This window comes from Nerophis lumbriciformis, linkage group LG06 (genome assembly GCF_033978685.3).
Source record: "Nerophis lumbriciformis linkage group LG06, RoL_Nlum_v2.1, whole genome shotgun sequence".
Classification (NCBI taxonomy): Eukaryota; Metazoa; Chordata; class Actinopteri; order Syngnathiformes; family Syngnathidae; genus Nerophis; species Nerophis lumbriciformis.
The window spans coordinates 58,806,002-58,830,659 of NC_084553.2; the positions used below are offsets into that span (position 1 = coordinate 58,806,002).

Here is a 24,658-nt window from a genome sequence, read left to right on the forward strand (position 1 = left end):
GTCCGAGGAACGGCACTGGTCTGTTATGCATTTGCTACTGGGCTGCACAGAGACATTAAATAATTTATAACCGACCGCATTTTCTCCTACTTAACTTTCGCCAGTCCCACCAGACACACCAATAAGCTGGTTCATAGATGTAATATAAAACTCCTGATAGGAAGTCACCATTTGCTATATTTGTTACATCTTTGTTAAATGTAAAGGTGCCAAATCGTAGCTAAAAGCTAGGTTCCATTTTTACTCTGCGGCAGGTTGATGACCGAAGATCGGGGCAGATCAGGAACAAAGTGACCATAGATCAGACCTGGGCAAATTAAGGCCCGGGGGCCGCATGTGGCTCTTTAAGCTTTTCAATCTGGCCCACCAGACATTCCCAAATATTTTTTTTTACATCTTTATGATGGAAACTGTAGCTGCCACTATGATGTGCAGTGATGTTTTCAAATGGCCGGAAGTGTTGAACTATACAAAGTATTTCAATGGTTGGAATATGTGCTTTTGCATGATATACTAGTTACTATGGTCACCTAAGTCACGGCAGCTCAGACGAGGCACCAAGCAGTGTGGGTGAGGAGCGTTTCCAGAGTGGCCAGCCTGAAATTGCGGGTGTCAGGGACAGACGCGGAAAGAGATTTTTTTACAACAAAGTTCTAAAGCTTAGTGACATATCAGATAAAAGATAGTAGGCGGGCTTTTGTTTACCCTTCACGTTCATATTTCGCTGTGTTTGTTGCATTTTTAATGCGTGTCGCTTGATTGTAAAATATGTCGATCGAGAGGGGTTGTCAATATTCAGTGTTTTATCATTCACAGAAAAATGTAAAATTCCACTCCGTTTTTTAAGGCGGACTATCATAATTGTTTTTAGCTTTCAATCAGACATTATTGTGAGGTTTTGTATTAGGGTTCCTAAAAATAGATATACCGGCCCCAGACACATTTTTTTCCCCTAAATTTGGCCCTGAGTCAAAATAATTGCAAAAGCCTGTTATAGTAGTCAAAGGTGGAGAAGTGCTTAATTGTTGCATATAATAATTGTGCTGAATGAAGAAAATACACATCTCCTTTGGCCTAGTAAGTTAAAGTGCTCGTATTATTGCACATAGTCCTATTACACAAGTCGTTAGCAATAACAGATGTATTTACGAATGGAAAATTGGACCAAAAAAAGGTAACTGTATCTACGTATGAAATATTGCACAAAATATGAACACATAACTTTTAGAATGGAAATAGAAATCCACAGAAATCTATTGGAACTAATGGCGAGTATTTCTAGCTTCATCATATATCCGTGCTCTTGTCTTTAAATGTGATGTATCACCTATTACCCATCAGATACTAAAGCCAAAAAAGCCTACTACTAGCAAAAATGAGTAAAAAAAAAAAAAGTCTATGGAGAGCTTTTTTGCAAAAGGAAAAGGCCAGGGGCTCCCACTAATTGAACGTTATGGTGAGTTTTTTCATGTATTCATTTTTCATGCACTTATTTGCTATATTTATCTGCCACACGTGGAAGGCCGGTCCGTGAACAACATCAACGTAACACCCATCAGACATCTGACTGTTCCCACCCCCACGTCCCTCTTATCGCGATCTTCCTGACAATGCTAAAATGCTAAAATGTAAACTATTGTCAACCTGCACATCAATGCAGTTTCTATGCCGCTGGACAAAGCTCAAACAAAATCTCGTTGTTCATGTATGACTTAAGTGTTATTATGACAATGACAAAGGAATTGATTGTTTGATTGATTGAATATAATGCCCAGATTAAACAAAAAAGGTGGAGGACCCATAATATAGAGGATCTTTGTCCACTCTTTTTTAAAGTAGGTTCTTCACAACAGCAGAACGCAGAACTGTCATAGGGTTGGGTGATAAAACGATATCAATATATATCCCGATAGATATATGTGTGCGATAAAACGTTACATAATTTTTCTTCTTCTTCGGCAAAAGAAAATGAAAGTTGCAAAGCAAGGTTGGTTGCATGAACAAAAGCACTTGCTCTCTAGTAACTGGGCAACGCAGGAAGTGATCACTGATCAGTGGGAGGGACACACTCGCAGTCAATCAGGTAACAGTATCAACTATCACGTTTAGTTGTGTTGTCTCGCGGTCGATTCTTTGCATGGAATGAGAAAAGAAAGTAAAAATGAAGAAATTGTGGATTAAACAGGAAAAGTCACCTTGACGGGTTTTTGGATATTTCAAAACAGACCATAGTCAAACCAATGTGGTCTGGAAATTATGCAAGGCCCCCACCAAGACCGGTAATACCACACCACCTTTGTCGTGCTCACCCTAACTTCCTGGCACAGAAAATAGTTCTCAAGTTTCTCTAGGTTTACATTTTCATATTTTGCACTATTTTGTTACACTTTATTCAGCATTTCTTACATATTCCTTATTTTTGCACCTTAACTTTAAGAGGTTATTGTTAAGTGTTCAATGTGATCATCATAATAACTGTTTTTAAATGTTTTCTTTGTCTTTTGTACAGTTGTTAATTTGTATTTTTTCACTTATTAGCAAAACAATATGTCAGATTGTCATATTAGTGTTTTTACATATTTTCTTTTTCTTTTGTACAGTTGTATTTTTTTCCTTTATTAGGTAACTATATTTAAATAAATTGTGTTTTGCCCTGATGTGGAACCAGATCCGAGGAAGTTGTTGTTGTTTGTGCAGCCTTTTGAGACATTTATCATTAAGGGCTATGTAAATAAACTTTGATTGCGGGATCTTTGTGTGTGGAGTTTGCATGTTCTCCCCGTGACTGCGTGGGTTCCCTCCGGGTACTCCGGCTTCCTCCCACCTCCAAAAACATACACCTGGGGATAAGTTGATTGGCAACACTAAATTGGCCCTAGTGTGTGTGAATGTGAGTGTGAATGTTGTCTGTCTATCTGTGTTGGCCCTGCGATGAGGTGGCGACTTGTCCAGGGTGTACCCCGCCTTCCACCCGATTGTAGCTGAGATAGGCTCCAGCGACCCCCGCGACCCCGAAGGGAATAAGCGGTAGAAATGGATGGATGGATGGATGGATGATTTATATCATCTCGAGCCATTGAATGCAAAATAAAAGCACAACATAGACTGCAGATTTAAGTACAAACGCTGAATATTTACATAATTCTAGTCCGTTTATTCTCAAATTGTGGTACGGCAAAGAGGTCTGTAAATATGTACTGTATATAGAGATGTTTGTGTGATGTTTTGGTGGTCAAAACTATGAAATAAGACTTCAAAAATAAAAACCTCTGCCTTGTTTTTCGAGAATACTTAGGCCTACTGCGCTACTGTATTTAAATGTTGGTCATAACGGTTTTCTGAGATGGTACTTGGTGAAAAAGGTTTGAGAACCATTGTTCTTGTCAGTACATGAAGTAGTAAGAGCCATTGAATGCAAAATAAAAGCACAACATAGACTGCAGATTTAAGTACAAATGCTGAATATTTACATGATTCTAGTCCGTTTATTCTCAAATTGTGGTACGGCAAAGAGGTCTGTAAATATGTACTGTACATAGAGATGTTTGTGTTATGTTTTGGTGGTCAAAACTATGAAAAAGACTTCAAAAATAAAAACCTCTGCCTTGTTTTTCGAGAATACTTAGGCCTACTGCGCTATTGTATTTAAATGTTGGTCTTAACGGTAGTACTTGGAGAGTTAAGTGTTTTCTGAGGTGGTACTTGGTGAAAAAGGTTTGAGAACCACTGTTCTCGTCAGTACATGAAGAAGTAAGAGCCACTGAATGCAAAATAAAAGCACAATATAGATGGCAGAATTAAGTACAAATGCTGACTATTTACATAATTCTAGTCCGGTTATTTTCAAACTGTGGTACGGCAAAGAAGTCTGTGTATATGTACTGTATATGGAGATGTTTGTGCATTGTTTGTGTAATGTTTTGGTGGTCAAAACTACGAAAAAGACTTCAAAAATGAAACCTCTGCCTTGTTTTTCGAGAATACTTAGGCCTACTGCGCTACTGTATTTAAATGTTGGTCATAACAGTGGTACTTGGAGAGTTAAGTGTTTTCTGAGGTGGTAATTGGTGAAAAAGGTTTGATAACCACTGTTCTCGTCAGTACATGAAGTAGTAAGAGCCATTGAATGCAAAATAAAAGCACAACATAGACTGCAGATTTAAGTACAAATGCTGACTATTTACATAATTCTAGTCCGGTTATTCTCAAACTGTGGTACGGCAAAGAAGTCTGTAAATATGTACTGTATATAGAGATGTTTGTGTAATATTTTGGTGGTCAAAACTATGAAATAAGACTTCAAAATAAAAAACCTCGGCCTTGTTTTTCAAGAATACTTAGGCCTACTGCGCTACTGTATTTAAATGTTGGTCATAACGGTGGTACTTGGTGAAAAAGTTTTGAGAACCACTGTTCTTGTCAGTACATGAAGTAGTAAGAGCCATTGAATGCAAAATAAAAGCACAACAGACTGCAGATTTAAGTACAAATGCTGAATATTTACATGATTCTAGTCCGTTAATTCTCAAATTGTGGTACGGCAAAGAGGTCTGTAAATATGTACTGTATATAGAGATGTTTGTGTAATGTTTTGGTGGTCAAAATTATGAAAAAGACTTCAAAAATAAAACCTATGCCTTGTTTTTCGAGAATACTTAGGCATACTGCGCTACTGTATTTAAATGTTGGTCATAACGGTAACGGAGAGTTAAATGTTTTCTGAGATGGTACTTGGTGAGAAAGGTTTGAGAACCACTGTTCTTGTCAGTACATGAAGTAGTAAGAGCCATTGAATACAAAATAAAAGCACAATATAGACTGCAGATTTAAGTACAAATGCAGACTATTTACATAATTCTAGTCCGTTTATTCTCAAACTGTGGTACGGCAAAGAAGTCTAAATATGTACTGTATATAGAGATGTTTGTGTGATGTTTTGGTGGTCAAAACTATGAAATAAGACTTCAAAAATAAAAACCTCTGCCTTGTTTTTCGAGAATACTTAGGCCTACTGCGCTACTGTATTTAAATGTTGGTCATAACGGTGGTACTTGGATAGTGTTTTATGAGATGGCACTTTGTGAAAAAAGGTTTGTTCTCGTCAGTACATGTAGAAGTGGATTTTTTTTTTTAAAATTTTTGCATTTGCCTTTTTTAATCACACCGGATTTTAATGAAAATGATGCAAATCATGGCAACAATTGTCCTGTCAGAACGCAGGGGAGACCACAAAGCCCTTTTCCGCTTGCAGCGTGTCCGATTATGGAATCAGGGGCTGCGTGGGTACAGACAACACTATCCTAGTGTATTTTTCTCGCGTGTTACACACTTTTGTGTTGCAAAAGCGTCCACATTGTGTAACTGTGTTTGCTAATGCATTAGTATTGTGTTGTGCTGGCTCGCGGCTAACGGTAACGCTCTACTTTGAAGCTCGCTAGCGACGTGAAGCTAGAGGAGAAAAATACACTTTAATCACATTTTGAATGAGACGTAAGTCGATTTAAAGCGATTATAGAGTAGCCTTCAATGCTAGGACAAGAGGAGGAGACATAAACAGAAACTCACCCCCTCAGAAAAAGGATCCCGCTGCGGCTGCGACAAATTAGCGATGGCGGCCCATTGGGGTGCTTCCTGCGGGCGGCATCCGGGTTTGGCGTCGGTTGCTTTTTCTCCAACAATCCCGAAACGCCGCTTGCGTGTTTGGACGTGACGCTAGTCCGCGTTGCAGGCTGTCATACTCGGGAGTGATGTTGTGGCGACGAGGCCTGCTGCTGCTTTGGAGGAAATGGTCTCCGCGCCGTCCTGCACCGCGCATGCGCAGACGGAGTAGCGGGAGCCCGCTTGACGGTCCACCAGCACAACCCGGCGGCCAACAGGTGACACAATCAACCGATGGCGGACTTGTTACTTGCATTTCTCCTCTAACGTCTTGCATTTAAACACAATCACTACCCAAACGCGTTCAAATGAAGAAATTATGCTTTTAAGTCTTCCTAATTGTTAAAACTCATCTCACATTCTGTTATTATAGCAACTGTGTTGGAACAGCGCCAACCGCCACACCTCTTTCATGTTGTGGACAACAATGGTACTGCAATGTCTTTCACGCTCGTAACAAAGGAAAGTCATTTAAGTGAACATTAAAACAAAACAATAGATGCTATTATAATGTGAATCCTCCATAAAAATGTTTTAATGAAAAACAAACATACATTTATAATTCACACTTATAATTATATTTCTCCCTTCCTCATCATACCTCTTCGGATTGTAAATAATCAAATGTAGACACTTGTTCTTATACTTTCTGATCTCTCTCTCTGTGTCCACTACTTGCTGTACATATCCTACCAAGTCAGTCCTACACTGTTCCAATGTCCATTTCTCTGATGATGCAATTGTTGATGACTGGAGTGTTGATACCAACCACACCTACCCCCTCCTCCATATCCCACACCCCGGATTGTAAATAATGTAAATAATTCAATGTATATACTCTGATGATTATCTTGTGTGATGACTGTATTATGAAAATAGTATATATCTGTATCATGAATCAATTTAAGTGGACCTCGACCTAAACAAGTTGAAAAACTTATTGGGGTGTTACCATTTAGTGGTCAATTGTACGGAACATGTACTTCACTGTGCAATCTACTAATAAAAGTTTCAATCAATCAAAAAAACAAAAAACAAAAGTCAAGGCACTTTCAACAACAAGGAAAGAAAACAAAAGCAAATACAGATAGAGTATTAAATATTAATAAATAATAATTAAAAATATGAAGAAAAAAAAGACAAAAAGGGCTTAGTTAATCACTTTAAATGTTTTTAACAAATATATACATTTAAGGGCTTGTGTACTTTTAATCATTCTCCAAGATTTGATTGATAATTGTAAACCATTAAGCCAATTACAAAATGTAGGCCTTACTTTCATAAATCGACATTTATGCATACAATTTTTTGCCTGGAGCATAATAATGTTGACAAACATGTCTATGTTACAGTCGTTTATAAAAAATACCAAATTTGATCACCACACCCTTGTTTCTCAGCCAATCTCTGATTTCCTCCCCAAACACATGTACACTCTCACGTTTCGCAAACGGATGATTGACATCCTCTACAGTAGGCCTGGGAAATTATTTTGACTCGGGGGCCAAATTTAGAGAAAAAAATATGTCTGGGGGCCGGTATTTCTATTTTTAGGAACACTAATACAAAACCTCACAATAATATCTGATTGAATGCTAAAAACGTTATGACAGACCGCCTTAAAAAACGGAATTTAATTTTAATTTTTTTTTACTGAATGACACACCCAGAATGTACATGAAAGTGAAGAATGTGGGATTTACAATATTTACTATGAACGATAAAACACTGAATATTGACAACATATGAACGTCGAACCCCTTCTCGATCGACATATTTTACAATCAAGCATAACGCAACAAAAACAGCAAAATATGAACGTGAAGGGTAAAAAATAAACTTTGCTGTAAAAATCTCCTTCCGGGTCTGTCCCTGACACCCGCATTTCAGGCTGGCCACTCTGGAAACACTTTGTTGAAACGTTCCCCACCCACACTGCTTGGTGCCTCGTCTAAACTGCTGTGACTTAGATGACCATAGTAACTAATTAGATTACCATAGTAACTAGAACATCATGCAAAAGCACAGATTCCAACCATTGAAATACTTTGTATAGTTCAAGACTTCCGGTCATTTGAAAACATCACTGCACATCATAATGGCAGCTACAGTTTCCATCTTAAAGATCTAAAAAAATTATTTGTGAATGTCCGGCGGGCCAGATTGAAAATCTTAACGGGCCGCATGTGGCCCCCGGGCCTTAATTTGTCCAGGTCTGCTCTACAGCTCCACATATATAACAGCCATCAACATCCATGTTAAATTTAAGTTTTAAAAAAAATTCTGTGAATTCTCTATAATTATCCAGGAAACAGAACAACAAATGTGTCCGCCTCAGCGAATTTTGGTTTTTGTATTTACTTTGAGATAAGATCACCCAAAATTATTTATTCACGCTCATCAAAAAATAAAATAAAATAAGATAAATAAATAAATAAAATGTTCATGAATAAAAAAGAAAGTACAACAATATAAAACAATTACATAAAAAATAGTAATGAATGAAAATGTTAGTGGACCAGCAGCACACACATTTATGTGTGCTTCACGGACTGCATTGTTTTATATTGTAGGAACCAGAATATTAATAACAGAAAGAAACAACCCTTTTGTGTGAATGAGTGGGGGAGGGAGGTTTTTTGCGTTGGTGCACTAATTGGAAGTGTATCTTGTGTTTTTTATGTTGATTTAATAAAAAATAAAAAATAAAAAATAAGAACTGTCATTCACTGTCGCTGCTTTTGGAACAGCGCCAAGTGCCTGACTCTTTTCACGTTGTGGCCAAAAACAGTATTGCATGTAATTGTCTCCAATCGGCTGCCGTTACAAATTTCGAAAAGTTGGCAACGTTTGGTCATATTTGAACATTATATATTGATACTGTGTAAATTCTGCCATTGTCAACGTCCAACTAGAACAATAATTGTATCTGTTTTTTGCGCGTTGCGGTTTAGTTTAACATCCTACCTTTTTGTTCTTGCTCTTTAACACTGTCAATCATTGTCATGCTTGTTGGAACAGCGCCAACATGTTGTGGCCAGAAATAGTACTGCGCATATCAGCTGTCAAAACAAATACATAAATAAATAAATTAAATAAAATAAAATAATAACTTAATACACAAACAAATTAATATATTAAATAAAATAAATGAAATTAAATATAGTGGCTTGTTTACATGCTACTTTATAGTTTCAATCCATTCAGCATTGTGCATCAATATTGTCATTGTTGGATCAGTGCCCACACAATCATCCCTTTAGTGTTGTGGCAAAAAATGACTTTGCATGAATTTCCCAATCAGGTACCAAAACAAAAATACTATAAAGTTAAACACAGATAGAGAAAAAAATCATTTTTTATGTAACATTAATTGAAAGTCAGTTAGTGATGGGTGCTTGATACTGTATGTTGTCAGCACTCAGACACCAGATCATTAGGTACACATTTTCAACCACATTAGGAGATGGATTACATTTTTTTTTTTACCAATACTATGAATAATTAAAATTTCAGAGTTTGTAGTGTTGTTTAATCCACTGCCAACTGTTAAATGACACCAAATGTTCTCAAACAGGTCGCACAATAATATCTACGATTGACATGTGCTATGCAATAGTCCTTTACACAGTTTATTCTATAGCCTTCGGAATTTTCCATACAGTCGCGGAAAAAGCACACAAGGCTGACCTTTGATTAATGGTGTGCTATTTCTGTAGCGTGGCACACAAAAAAACAAACACCAACAGATAAGCGATTAATGTCAATCAATCTATTTTCTACCGCTTGTCCCTTTCGGGGTCGCTGGAGCCTATCCCAGCTGCACAGATAGACAAAAATTCACACAATAGGGCCAATTTAGTGTCGCGCTTTTCCGCAGGTGCATGTCTTTGGAGGTGGGAGGAAGCCGGAATACCCGGAGAGAACCCACGCAGTGCCGTGCTGCCCCCGGCTATTAATATATTCTGACTAAATAAGTCAGCCATTTGTGGAAATTTGCCCCACAGACATGATTCTTTTCCCTAGATATTTCGATATATCACATAGTTATCATTATTAAGAAGTGCATACAATACAAACACCTTCACAGATGTGTAAGTTACCCATGCCATGGGCACTAATACACCCCCATACCATCACAGATGCTGGCTTTTCAACTTTGCGCCTTGAACAATCCGGATGGTTCTTTTCCTCTTTGGTCCGGAGGACACGACGTCTACAGTTTCCAAAAACAATTTGAAATGTGGACTCGTCAGACCACAGAACACGTTTACACTTTGCTTCAGTCCATCTTAGATGAGCTCGGGCCCAGCGAAGCCGGCGGCGTTTCTGGGTGTTGTTGATAAATGGCTTTCGCTTTGCATAGCAGAGTTTTGACTTGCACTTACAAATGTAGCGACCAACTGTAGTTACTGGCGGTGGTTTTCTGAAGTGTTCCTGAGCCCATGTGGTGATATCCTTTACACACGGATGTGGGTTTTTGATGCAGTACCGCCTGAGGGATCCAAGGCCATTCAATATTACGTGCAGTGATTTATCTAGATTCTCTGAACCTTTTGATGATGTTCGATGTTGAAATACCTAAATTCCTTGCAATGAGAAATGTTGTTCTTAAACTGTTGGACAATATGCTCACACATTTGTTCACAAAGTGGTGACCCTCGTTTGTGAATGACTGCTTTTATACCCAATCACGGCACCCACCTGTTCCCATTTAGCCTGTTCACCTGTGGGATGTTCCAAATAAGTGATTGATGAGCATTCTTCAACTTTCTCAGTCTTTTTTGCCACTTGTGCCAGCTTTTAAAAAACATTTTTCAGGCATCAAATTCCAAATTAGCTAATATTTGCAAGAAATAACAAAGTTTTCTTGTTCGAACGTTAAGTATCTTGTCTTAGCAGTCTGTTCAATTGAATATAGGTTGAAAAGGATTTGAAAATCATTGTATTCTGTTTTTATTTACCATTTCCACAACGTGCCAACTTCACTGGTTTTGGGGTTTGTAGTACCGGAGTGACAAATGCAGTCTCATAGGTGAGGGAACAGGAAGTGGGGCTACAGGCATACTTGCCAACCCTCCCGAATTTTCCGGGAGACTCCCGAAATTCAGCGCCTCTCCCGAAAACCTCCCGGGACAAATATTCTCCCGAAAATCTCCCGATTTTCAGCCGGAGCTGGAGGCCACGCCCCCTCCAGCTCCATGCGGACCTGAGTGAGGACAGCCTTTTTTCACGATGGGAGGACAACAGGGTGACAAGAACTAAATCATCCAGACTAGAAATAAATTGTATTATTATGTTTATCTTACCTAAAAATAAATATATTTATTAATTAAAAAAAAAAAAAAACTAAATACATTTTTACTATATTTTGCTAAAAACATCAAAATCAATTGTATTTTTATTTGTATTTTTTTCTGACTCCTTATTACATCCAGCCATAGAATTATACATTAAAATAAACATATTTGAAATAATTAATTTTAAATTATTATAATAATTCATTTAAAATGACCATATTTAATTATTAAAATAATTGCTTGTTTATCAACAACTTTAGCATTTTATTCATTACATTTTGAAGCTCTCAGAAGCCAAGTTATGTTATATTCCTTAAGATTTATTTATGCAAGTTTGAAGTATCAATTATCTAAACACAGTTTTGTTTGCATATTTTCAGGATGTAGATATATATATATATATATATATATATATGTGTGTATGAAATACTTGACTTGGTGAATTCTAGCTGTCAATATACTCCTCCCCTCTTAACCACGCCCCCAACCACGCCCTGCCCCACCCCCGACCACGCCCCCCACCCCCCACCTCCCGAAATCGGAGGTCTCAAGGTTGGCAAGTATGGCTACAGGTGACTCATAGGTCACAAAAGGTGTTATCAATACACACCTGCAGCACAGTAAGACCAGGAACGGCAAAAGCTTTACTGGAACCAGGAGACACGTGTCATAGGAACGGTGCAAATAAGGGAAGTGTGAAAAGTTGAAACTTGCTTGTTTTCTCTTTGGTGTCAGAAGTGGAGTTGAGAGGAGAGGAGCGCTGATTGAATTTCCTGGAAAATCAGCCAGGAGGATGTCCTGCTTTCAGCTGAGGGCAGAGGAACGCCCAACGAGAGAGGGCCAGCATTGCGCCTGACAATCCTGAGAAGCAGCCATGAGGCCGATGGAAAAGACAAACACAGTTTGGCCTTATTCAACTAAAGTGTGTGCATGCAGTCCAACAAAGTACTAATGAACTAATACAGTAACACAACACAACATACAGTACAGGCCAAAAGTTTGGATAACACAACTGAGGGTCCCAACCCCATTGATGAAGCAAAAAATTCCACTAATCAACCCTGATAAAGCCCACCTGTGACGTGAAAAGCATTTCAGGTGACTACCTCTTGAAGCTCATCAAGAGAATGCCAAAAGTGTGCAAAGCAGTAATCAGAGCAAAGGGTGGCTATTTTGAAGAAACTACAACATAAAACATGTTTTCAGTTATGTCACCTTTTTTTGTTAAGTACTAGAGATGCGCGGATAGGCAATTATTTCATCCGCAACCGCATCACAAAAGTCGTCAACCATCCGCATCCACCCGAACTAACATTTAATCAAAACCGCACCCGCCCGTTGTTATATATCTAATATAGACGATGCAAGGCATTAGTGAGGTTATAAAGCTTTTGCCTGTTAAAGAAAGGAGACTGATCCAATGCAGCACAGACATTGAATGCGTGCCATGCTGTCACGACCCAGACGCACACCAGTGCGCAATCATCTGGGAGCCGTGCTGAGCGCACCTCCAAGCGCGCTCGCGCCACTCAAACTGCTACAGGCAGCTGCGTTCTATCTTGTTTTAACATCCTGTGGCACTCTTCTGGGATCACGGCGGACGAAACTGCTCATGCTCAGGGTGTTTGTGGAGATTCGGGGTTTTGCACAAATGTGATGCACCATGTTAGATGTCCCGGTTTTGTGACTGTCGTAGACATAAACAGCGTCGCAGCTCTTGCAAATCACTTAGCCAGCATTACTATCATCCTGATTTACAACCTCATAAAAACGAGTCCACGCTGAACTTTTCTGGCCTTTTTTCCCCCTGGTCTTTAGTATTCCCTTTTTTAGTTTGTCGCGTACCACGTTTGCTGCCGGCGTTGCCATCTCTTTTTTTTTTCTTCTTCTGTTGTGGCATATGCTGCAGGTGCCTGCTCGTTTTTCGTATGTGGGTAACAACATTTAACTATGTATATATATTTCCCAATTGGTTTAACTGCCACCCGCCTGAATCTATTTAAAATCTAATTTTTTTTTATTTCAACCGCCCGGCCCGACCCGCGGATAAAATCTAATTTTTTTTTATTTCAACCGCCCGACCCGCGGATAATCCGCGGACTCCGCGGTTGTGTCCGCAAACCGCGCATCTCTATTAAGTACATAACTCCACATGTGTTCATTCATAGTTGTGATGCCTTCAGGGACAATCTACAATGTAAATAGTCATGAAAATAAAGAAAATGCATTGAATGAGAAGGTGTCTCCAAACTTTTGGCCTGTTAAAGAATAGAATAGAAAAGAGGATTATTGCCATTCGCACAGGTACATGACAGTACAGGTGCACTGGACGCGCTTTCTCGCCGAGTCAGCTTCTACACACAGAAAAAATAGAATGGCATTATAAGAAAAAAAGGGGATACAAAAAAGTACCAAAATAAGTACGAAAAATAAACGCGTTAACAGAAATTATGCACTATAATAATAAGAGGACATGTTGCGGAAAAGCAAGTAAAATATCCTTTATATGACAGAAGCGCTGCATTTTTTTTAAGACCAGGAGCAAAAACACTAGTCAAAGATCCTCTATATCAGTGTTTCTTAACCACCAAAAAATGTCTGTTTCTCAGCTGTGGTCCCTATGGGTCATAGCGGTATTCAGTTGTAATACACTTTTCCACCACTTGTGGCAGTAATGACAATATCAAACAATCAGAGGAAGTCTGGAGCTAAAGTCAGAGAAGTTTCTTAAGCGCAAAAAATATGACAATGGTGAAGCTGTAATTTCATTTGCACTTTAATTTTTTTTTTTGACAATTTAAGAAAATTATATATTTCTTTTATTTTTTTTAGTTTATTTTAGCACTAAATACTGTAATCATTTTTTTTAGTCCTTCATATGCAGTATATTTGATTGGTATTTATTTTTCTAATCATCTTGACCTAAGCCTAAGGATTATGTGTTAAATAAATAATAATCTGTGTGATTTACACATGCTTTCATATCATTTGACAAGGTTTATCCTGTAAAATTGTAAATAGGTTAGGTATGATTATTTCATACAATTTAAAATGAAGAATAAGATTTCTAATTCAGTGTTAATATTTGAGTTGGCCCCGGACCCCGAGGTCCAAAAAGTTAAGAACCCCTGCTCTATATGAGAGGAATACTGTACTGTTTTTAAGGGGAAACTGCAAAAACACAAATCAAAGATCCGCTCCATGACAGAAGTACTGTATTGTTTATAAGGGGAAACTGCAAAAACACCAGTCAAAGATCCGCTCTATGACAGGAGGGTTGTACTGTTTTTAAAGACCAAGTACAAAAACACTAGTCAAAGATCCTCCAAATTACAGGGGTACTATAATGATTTTATGAACAAATTACAACGCACTAGTCAAAGAGTCTATATTACAGGAGTACTGTACTGTTTTAAGGGGCAATGGTAAAAACACCAGTCAAAGATCCTCTCAATGACAGGAGCATTGTACTGTTTTTAAAAGCAAGTACAAAAACAGTAGTCAAAGATCCTCCAAATTACAGGGGCAAGATAGTGTTTTTACGTACACACTGCAAAAACACTTGTCAAAGATCCTTTATATGACAGGAGCTGTGTACTGTTTTGAAGAACAACTGCAAAAACACTAGTCAAAGATCCTCAATATGACAGGAACTCTGTAATGTTTTTAATGATCAACTGCAAAAAACACTAGTCAAAGAGCCTTTGACCCCAACAAGAAACCCTGGATGACCAGCCAGGTCCGCACACTCCTCAGGGCCCGCGACGCAGCCTTCAGGTCAGGGGACAGTGTTGCTAGAGCCGACCTGAAGAGAGGGATTAAAAAAGCAAAGGCGGACCACAGGAGGTGCATAGAGTCCCATCTGTCCAGCAAAAACTCACGGGAGGTGTGGCGGGGCATTCATGACATCACGAACTTCAGAGGCTGCAATATGACAACTGCGGATCAGAGTGCGACACTGGCAGAGGAGCTTAACTGTTTCTTTGCCCGTTTCGAAACCCCCCAGCGACACTCATCTGCTCCAGCCCTGCCCCCGCCCCCACCGGGCTCCGGCGCCACTCCACTCACTGTACAGGAGCACAGTGTCAGACGAGTGCTCCTGGCTGTGAACCCCAGGAAGGCTACCGGACCAGACGGAGTACCTGGAAAGGTGCTCAGGACGTGCGCCCACCAGCTCGCTCCCCCCCTCACCAGGATCTTCAACCTCTCCCTGGCTCAGGCAGTCATCCCATTCTGCCTGAAGTCATCTACAATAATCCCGGTGCCGAAGAAGTCTCCCATCACCAGCCTGAATGATTACCGACCAGTGGCCCGCACTCCAGTAATCATGAAGTGCTTCGAGCGACTTGTTCTCCAGCACATCAAGGACCATATCCCTCCAGACTTCGACCCCCACCAGTTCGCATACCGGGCGAACAGGTCCACAGAGGACGCCATCGCTGTTGCTCTCCACTCTGCTCTGAACCACCTGGAGCAGCAGCAGAGCTACGTCCGGATGCTCTCTGTGGACTATAGCTCTGCCTTCAATACAATAATCCCGGACAGACTCTGCAATAAACTGGACACTCTTGGCCTCCCCCCTCTCACAAACGCCTGGATAAGGGACTTCCTAACGGACCGACCCCAGAATGTGAGACTTGGCCCGCACCTCTCATCCTCCCGCACGCTGAGCATCGACTCCCCACAGGGCTGTGTGCTGAGCCCCCTCCTCTACTGCCTTTACACCCATGACTGCAGTCCGGCCCACAGTGACAACCTTACCGTCAAGTTTGCCGACGATACCACAGTGGTCGGGCTCATCTCCAGGGGTGACGAGGCTGCCTACAGAGAGGAGGTCCTGAAGCTGACGGCCTGGTCTTCGGAGAACAACCTCGCTCTCAACACCAGCAAGACCAGAGAGATCATCGTCGACTTCAGGAGGAGCAGCACCGACCCTGCCCCCCTCTACATCAACGGCGAGCGTGTAGAGAGGGTCCACACCTTCAGGTACCTTGGAGTCCACATCTCTAATGACTTCTCCTGGACAGTCAACACCACTACTCAGTGGCCTAGTGGTTAGAGTGTCCGTCCTGAGATCGGTAGGTTGGGAGTTCAAATCCCGGCCGAGTCATACCAAAGACTTTAAAAATGGGACCCATTACCTCCCTGCTTGGCACTCAGCATCAAGGGTTGGAATTGGGGGTTAAATCACCAAAATGATTCCCGGGCGCAGCCACCGCTGCTGCCCACTGCTCCCCTCACCTCCCAGGGGGTGATCAAGGGTGATGGGTCAAATGCAGAGAATAATTTCGCCACACCTAGTGTGTGTGTGACAATCATTGGTACTTTAACTTTTAACTTTAACTTTAACATCAATCATCAAGAAGGCTCAGCAGCGGCTACACTTCCTTAGAGTCCTCGGGAAGTACAACCTGAAGCCTGACCTGCTGCTGACCTTCTACCGCTCGTCCATCGAGAGCCTGCTGACCTACTGTATTACGGTATGGTACGGCAGCTGCACTGCAGCAGACAGGGAGAGGCTGCAAAGAGTGGTCAAGACGGCGCAGAAGATCATCGGCCGCCCTCTCCCCTCTCTGACGGACATCTACACCTCCCGCTGCCTCAACAGAGCCAGTGCCATCATCAAAGACAGCACCCACCCTGGCTCTGACCTGTTCCACCTGCTGCCCTCTGGGAAGCGCTACAGGTGCATTAAAACCAAAACAAACAGGCTAAAGAACAGCTTCTTCCCCAGGGCCATAACCATCCTGAACGGACTGCCCCATTGTCCCTCATAACTGCCTTCTCTTCGGTGCAATAACCCATTCCACCAACCACCCTGTTTTTGTTTTTGTTTTTTTCATGTATATATTAATTTCACACCATATTCATTGCACTTCTACATTTTTTATATTTTTATATATTTGCACATTGTTTTTCTAGCATGCACACATCGCACTGTATGGAATGGCCTCAATCTCGTTACCTTGCGTAATGACAATAAAGCTGATTCTGATTCTGATTCTGATTCTGATATGACAGGACCTCTGTACTGACTTAAGGAACAACTCCAAAAACTCTAGTTAAAGATCCTCTATATGACAGGAGTACAGTACTGTTTTTAAAGGGCAACGACAAAAACACCAGTCAAAGATCATCTCTATGACGGAAGCGTTGTACTGTTTTTAAAGACCAAGTACAAAAACACTAGTCAAAGATCATTTCAATGACAGGAGCGTTGTACTGTTTTTAAAGACTAAGTACAAAAACACTAGTCAAAGATCCTCCAAATCACAGGGGCACTATGCTGTTTTTACAAACAAAATGCAAAAACACTAGTCAAAGATCCTCTATATGGCAGGAGCTGTGTACTGTTTTAAGGACCAACTGCAAAAAACACTAGTCAAAGATCGTCAATATGACAGGACCTCTGTACTGTTTTAAGGACCAACTCCACAAACACTTACTGTAAATATATAAAGCATCTTGGTTGAGGTCTGCAGCCACAAGACAAGGTGCATGTTATGTTTTATCCACTAGAGGGCGACATCAGTCTGTGATGATTTGTTCTTGAAAGATCACTTCGGTCCATCATATTTTCACACTTTCTATGTGTATGTTTGTTTGTGTTTGTGACGTCATCGACCTGTGAAAGTGTCCACTTGCTGCCGTGAAGGATGACGTCATCTTGGAAGGGAGAAGGAGCATACAGACACTCATCACTTTCACTTCTAGGTGTACAATCTGCACGTCAGGATGTCAAAATATTTTTAGATTAATCATGATTTTTATTTGTAAAGATTACTATCGATTATAAAAAATAAAAAAAAAGCTTTTTATTTATTATTTGAATCTGTCCTGTCAGGCCATCGATAGGTTGGGAGTTCAAACCCCGGCCGAGTCATACCAAAGACTACAAAAATGGGACCCATTACCTCCCTGCTTGACACCCAGCATCAAGGGTTGGAATTGGGGGTTAAATCACCAAAAATGATTCCCGGGCGTGGCCACCGCTGCTGCTCACTGCTCCCCTCACCTCCCAGGGGGTGATCAAGGGTGATGAGTCAAATGCAGAGAATAATTTCGCCACACCTAGTGTGTGTGTGTGACAATATTTTTTTTTGTTTTAAATGTCGGTCATGTGGACGCTATGGATCCTTTTGGCGTGTAAACGAGACCTAAGACACCATCATGACCTTCGTCACTCTGCACCTTGCGTGGAAACGACCCAGAAAGCTGAGCTGCAAGATAAGAAGCATAAAGACGCGTGTGAGACACCTGTAAGACACCTGTGAGGACGCTTTTTGACCAAGCACATCCTTCATTCCCTCTCCTGTCCGCCCAACAATGGAGGAGCAGCAGGCCTTTACAAAACCTGACACACACACACACACACACACACAAAGCGGGCGGGACGAGACGCCCATTCCCAAGGGGGAGGGGGTGGGGGGGCTTGCACGCACCGTCACATGACTTCGGACCACTTCCTTTGCCTTGTCGAGGGGGCTTCGCTTCCCCCTTCCACTGCCGTCTCAGTCAAAACACACAGAAGGTTAGCGTGCCAAAGGGAGGCACAAACGAACACCTGCACACGGACGACTAAACATAGGGGACGCATGGAGGTGGTGGCTGGAGTGTCAGCTTTTATCATTTCTTCTTCAGAGAGTCACAAAAAACTTGACAGATTACATTTCCTTATGGGACAACTGGTTGTGTCGTGCTTCACATAGCAATAGATTATATAAAAATATTATCTAATAGTTTTTATTATATATTAATTATATTTTTTTATATACTAGTAGTGCTTCACATAGCAATATATTATATAAAAATATTATCTAATATTTTTTTATTATATACTAATTATATTTTTTTACATAATAGTAGTGCTTCACATAGCAATATATTATATAAAAATATTATCTAATATTTTTTGTTATACAAAAATTATATATTTTTGTATAATAGTAGTACTTCACATAGCAATATATTATATACAAATATTATCTAATATTTTTTATTATATACTAATTATATTTTTTTATATAATAGTAGTGCTTCACATAGCAATATATTATATAAAAATATTATCTAATATTTTTTGTCATATACAAATTATATATTTTTGTATAATAGTAGTGCTTCACATAGCAATATATTATATAAAATATTATCAAATATTTTTTTATTATATACTAATGATATTTTTTACATAATAGTAGTGCTTCACATGGCAATATATTATATAAAAATATTATCTAATATTTTTTGTTATGTACAAATTATATATTTTTGTATAATACTAGTGCTTCACATACGTACCAATATATTATATAAAAATATTATCTAATATTTTTTATTATAAACTAATTATATTTTTTATATAATAGTAGTGCTTCACATAGTAATATATTATATAAAAATATTATCTAATATTTTTTGTCATATACAAATTATATATTTTTGTATAATAGTAGTGCTTCACATAGCAATATATTATATAAAATATTATCTAATATTTTTTTATTATATACTAATTATATTTTTTTACATAATAGTAGTGCTTCACATAGCAATATATTATATAAAAATATTATCTAATATTTTTTGTTATACAAAAATTATATATTTTTGTATAATAGTAGTACTTCACATAGCAATATATTATATAAAATATTATCAAATATTTTTTTATTATATACTAATTATATTTTTTACATAATAGTAGTGCTTCACATAGCAATATATTATATAAAAATATTATCTAATATTTTTTGTTGTATACAAATTATATATTTTTGTATAATACTAGTGCTTCACATACGTACCAATATATTATATAAAAATATTATCTAATATTTTTTATTATAAACTAATTATATTTTTTATATAATAGTAGTGCTTCACATAGCAATATATTATACAAAAATATTATCTAATATTTTTTGTTATATACAAATTATATATTTTTGTATAATAGTAGTGCTTCACATAGCAATATATTATATAAAAATATTATCTAATATTTTTTATTATATACTAATTATATTTGTTTACATAATAGTAGTGCTTCACATAGCAATATATTATATAAAAATATTATCTAATATTTTTTGTTATATACAAATTATATATTTTTGTATAATAGTAGTACTTCACATAGCAATATATTATATACAAATATTATCTAATAGTTTTTATTATATACTAATTATATTTTTTTATATACTAGTAGTGCTTCACATAGCAAAATATTATATAAAAATATTATCTAATATTTTTTGTTATACAAAAATTATATATTTTTGTATAATAGTAGTACTTCACATAGCAATATATTATATACAAATATTATCTAATATTTTTTATTATATACTAATTATATTTTTTTATATAATAGTAGTGCTTCACATAGCAATATATTATATAAAAATATTATCTAATATTTTTTGTCATATACAAATTATATATTTTGTATAATAGTAGTGCTTCACATAGCAATATATTATATAAAATATTATCTAATATTTTTTTATTATATACTAATTATATTTTTTTACATAATAGTAGTGCTTCACATAGCAATATATTATATAAAAATATTATCTAATATTTTTTGTTATACAAAAATTATATATTTTTGTATAATAGTAGTACTTCACATAGCAATATATTATATACAAATATTATCTAATATTTTTTATTATATACTAATTATATTTTTTTATATAATAGTAGTGCTTCACATAGCAATATATTATATAAAAATATTATCTAATATTTTTGTTATATACAAATTATATATTTTTGTATAATAGTAGTGCTTCACATAGCAATATATTATATAAAAATATCTAATATTTTTTATTATGTACTAATTCTATTTTTTTACATAATAGTAGTGCTTCACATAGCTTTATATTATAAAAAAATATGATCTAATATTTTTTGTTATATACAAATTATATATTTTTGTATAATAGTAGTGCTTCACATAGCAATATATTATATAAAAATATTATCTAATTTTTTTGTTGTATACAAATGATACATTTTTATATCATATATTTCATTATATAATATTTTTAGTCTACTCTATACCGGCATTATCCTTTCCATCCTTTGTAACTGAGCTACTGTGTGGAACAATTTCCCTTGTGGATCAATAAAGTTTTCTTAAGTCTAAGGGACTAATTCACTGCGACCTATATGTTCATTTTAGTGCTGTCAAATTATTATTATTTTTAATCAGATTAATCACACTTTTGAATTTGGCTCAATCACAGGTTATTATTCTCGTGCTAACATAAATAAACTTTTAAAAAGGCCACAACATTTGGAAACAAATGCAGTTTTATTTACCTCCTCCAACCTCCGAGGACAAAGCTACGAACAATGGGAGACCGGGCTTTCTGCTCCGCCGCTCCCAGTCTGTGGAACGCTCTCCCTGACCACCTGAGGGCACCACAGACTGTGGATGCTTTTAAAAAAGACTTAAAAACACTTCTTTTTAAAAAAGCATTTTTTTTTAGATATATGCATACTAATTCTAGCTATTTGGCTGTTTTATTTTTTATTTTTATTTATTTTTTATTATCTTTTAATTTTTTAATACACTGTAGCACTTTGAGGTTGTTTACTCAATGTAAAGTGTTTTTTTTTTACAAATAAAATCTATTATTATTATTATTATTATTGTCAGAATGTCCTCCAAGAACATATTTTGCGGTGTTTCACTTATTTTGGGGCGGTATAGCTCGGTAGGTAGAGTGGCCGCGCCAGCGACTTCAGGGTTCCAGGTTCGATCCCGGCTTCCGCCATCCTAGTCACTGCCGTTGCGTCCTTGGGCAAGACGCTTTACCTACCTGCGAGGTTATTATTCTTGTGCTGATAAAAATAAACTTTTAAAAAGGCCACAACATTTGGAAACAAATGCAGTTTTATTTACCTCCTCCAACCTCCGAGGACAAAGCTACGAACAATGGGAGACCGGGCTTTCTGCTCCGCCGCTCCCAGTCTGTGGAACGCTCTCCCTGACCACCTGAGGGCACCACAGACTGTGGATGCTTTTAAAAAAGGCTTAAAAACCCTACTTTTTTTTAAAAAAAAGCTTTTTTTTTAGATATATGGATACTAGTTCTAGCTATTTGGCTGTTCTAGTTTTTATTTGTATTTATTTTTTATGATCTTTTTATTTTTTTAATACACTGTAGCACTTTGACGTTGTTTGCTCAATGTAAAGTGCTTTTTTTTTTTTTTACAAATAAAATCTATTATTATTATTGTCAGAATGTCCTCCAAGAACATATTTTACGGTGTTTCACTTTATTTGGAGCGGTATAGCTCGGTTGGTAGAGCGGCCGCGCCAGCAATTTGAGGGTTCCAGGTTTGATCCCGTCTTCCGCCATCCTAGTCGCTGCCGTTGTGTCCTTGGGCAAGACGCTTTACCCACCTGCTCCCAGTGCCACCCACATTGGTTTAAATGTAACTTGGATATTGGGTTTCACTATGTAAAGCGCTTGGAGTCACTAGAGAAAAAGCGCTATATAAATATAATTCACTTCACCTGCGCTTCCCTGATGCGACTCATCGTGTGCCGCCGCAAATAGCCAAATAAGGCAGGTTTTCTAACGCTCCGACATTAGCGGCTCGCATGTCAGTGTGCAACGCAGCTCATGAATGACTTACAGTAGATCCCTTTACTCCAGCTGCCAAAACAGGGAAGGATCAAGCCCGTCTCCCCTGGTTGTCCTCAAGTATCCTTGACCCGACTGTAAGATGGGCCAACAAAGGTTCACGCCGCACATCAGCCGAAGGTTTGAAGGGATTTTGTTAAAACCATCCCATGATATTGACGCCGATTTGGCTCTCCTTTGACGTCCTTTCAGAGAGATCCAATAAAAAAGCAAGACTAGAACAGCACGCACTAGAATGCAGATCTCCGCCGGGTCAAACAATCCCAAATAGACTAACACCAAAACATTTATGTATTCTTAGATTTGTAGTTTTTGCAAAATATGTGATCTAAACAATATTTCATTATGTGCTTCAGTTTTACATTGAGGTTGTTTTTACGTAAGCCTGCTACAATCTAGTGACTAATCCAATCAGAACTAAGGATGTACAAACCCCAAAACCAGTGAAGTTGGCACGTTGTGTAAATCGTAAATAAAAACAGAATACAATGATTTGCAAATCCTTTTCAACCTACATTCAGTACACTGCAAAGACACTTAACGTTACTTAACATTCAAACTGGTAAACTTTGTTGTTGTTTTTTTTTTACACTTCCGAAAACCACCATTCTGAGCCAGTAATTTCCAGAAGTTATCCTGCCATCCTGTGAGAAGCCTCCATTTTAGCAATGATTTCCAATGTTGCAAAAATGTGTAGAGTAAAAATTTAAATGCAACATTTCTGTCAACAAAGATTTGCGTCAGCCTTTGATAGTAGGCTAATATAGCTAATATAGACTCTCACATGGTGTGTATAACACATATATAAGGCTTTACATTTTTTGCAGATTTTAATTTTTTTTTGGTCCAATATGGCTCTTTCAACATTTTGGGTTGCCGACCCCTGCAATAACTAAATAACCAGCAGGGATGGAAACAGCACTTTTATGAGGTGCTATAGTTATGTTATAGTAGACTGACCATACATCCTCTTTTCCCCGGACATGTCCTCTTTTGCGGGCTGCCCGCCTTGGCACCCATATATGTGTCCTCTTTTTGGGATTTCAGAATATGGTCATCTTATGTTATAGTAGCTGCTAACTACAAACCCTGTTTCCATATGAGTTGGGAAATTGTGTTAGATGTAAATATAAACGGAATACAATGATTTGCAAATCATTTTCAACCCATATTCAGTTGAATATGCTACAAAGACAACATATTTGATGTTCAAACTGAGAAACATTTTTTTTGCAAATAATCATTACCTTTAGAATTTGATGGCAGCAACACGTGACAAAGAAGTTGGGAAAGGTGGCAATAAATACTGATAAAGTTGAGGAATGCTCATCAAACACTTATTTGGAACATCCCACAGGTGTGCAGGCTAATTGGGAACAGGTGGGTGCCATGATTGGGTATAAAAACAGCTTCCCAAAAAATGCTCAGTCTTTCACAAGAAAGGATGGGGCGAGGTACACCCCTTTGTCCACAACTGCGTGAGCAAATAGTCAAACAGTTTAAGAACAACGTTTCTCAAAGTGCAATTGCAAGACATTTAGGGATTTCAACATCTACGCTCCATAATATCATCAAAAGGTTCAGAGAATCTGGAAAAATCACTCCACGTAAGCGGCATGGCCGGAAACCAACATTGAATGACCGTGACCTTTGATCCCTCAGACGGCAATGTATCAAAAACCGACATCAATCTCTAAAGGATATCACCACATGGGCTCAGGAACACTTCAGAAAACCACTGTCACTAAATACAGTTGGCCGCTACATCTGTAAGTGCAAGTTAAAGCTCTACTATGCAAAGCGAAAGCAATTTATCAACAACACCCAGAAACGCCGCCGGCTTCTCTGGGCCCGAGATCATCTAAGATGGACTGATGCAAAGTGGAAAAGTGTTCTGTGGTCTGACCAGTCCACATTTCAAATTGTTTTTGGAAATATTCGACATCGTGTCATCCGGACCAAAGGGGAAGCGAACCATCCAGTCTGTTATCGACGCAAAGTTGAAAAGCCAGCATCTGTGATGGT

The 24,658-nt window shown here is 38.0% G+C and overlaps 1 protein-coding gene across 1 annotated transcript in view; it reads right to left on the minus strand.

Annotated features, from left to right (window-relative positions):
- LOC133608934 (tyrosine-protein kinase CSK) overlaps nucleotides 1–5,806 on the minus strand; it is a 125,795-nt gene extending 119,989 nt beyond the window's left edge. The window contains exon 1 of the mRNA XM_061964589.1: nucleotides 5,566–5,806. The gene's annotated coding sequence lies outside the window, so the exon portion shown is untranslated. The remainder of the gene's footprint in view (nucleotides 1–5,565) is intronic.
- Between the last annotated feature and the right edge of the window lie 18,852 nt (nucleotides 5,807–24,658).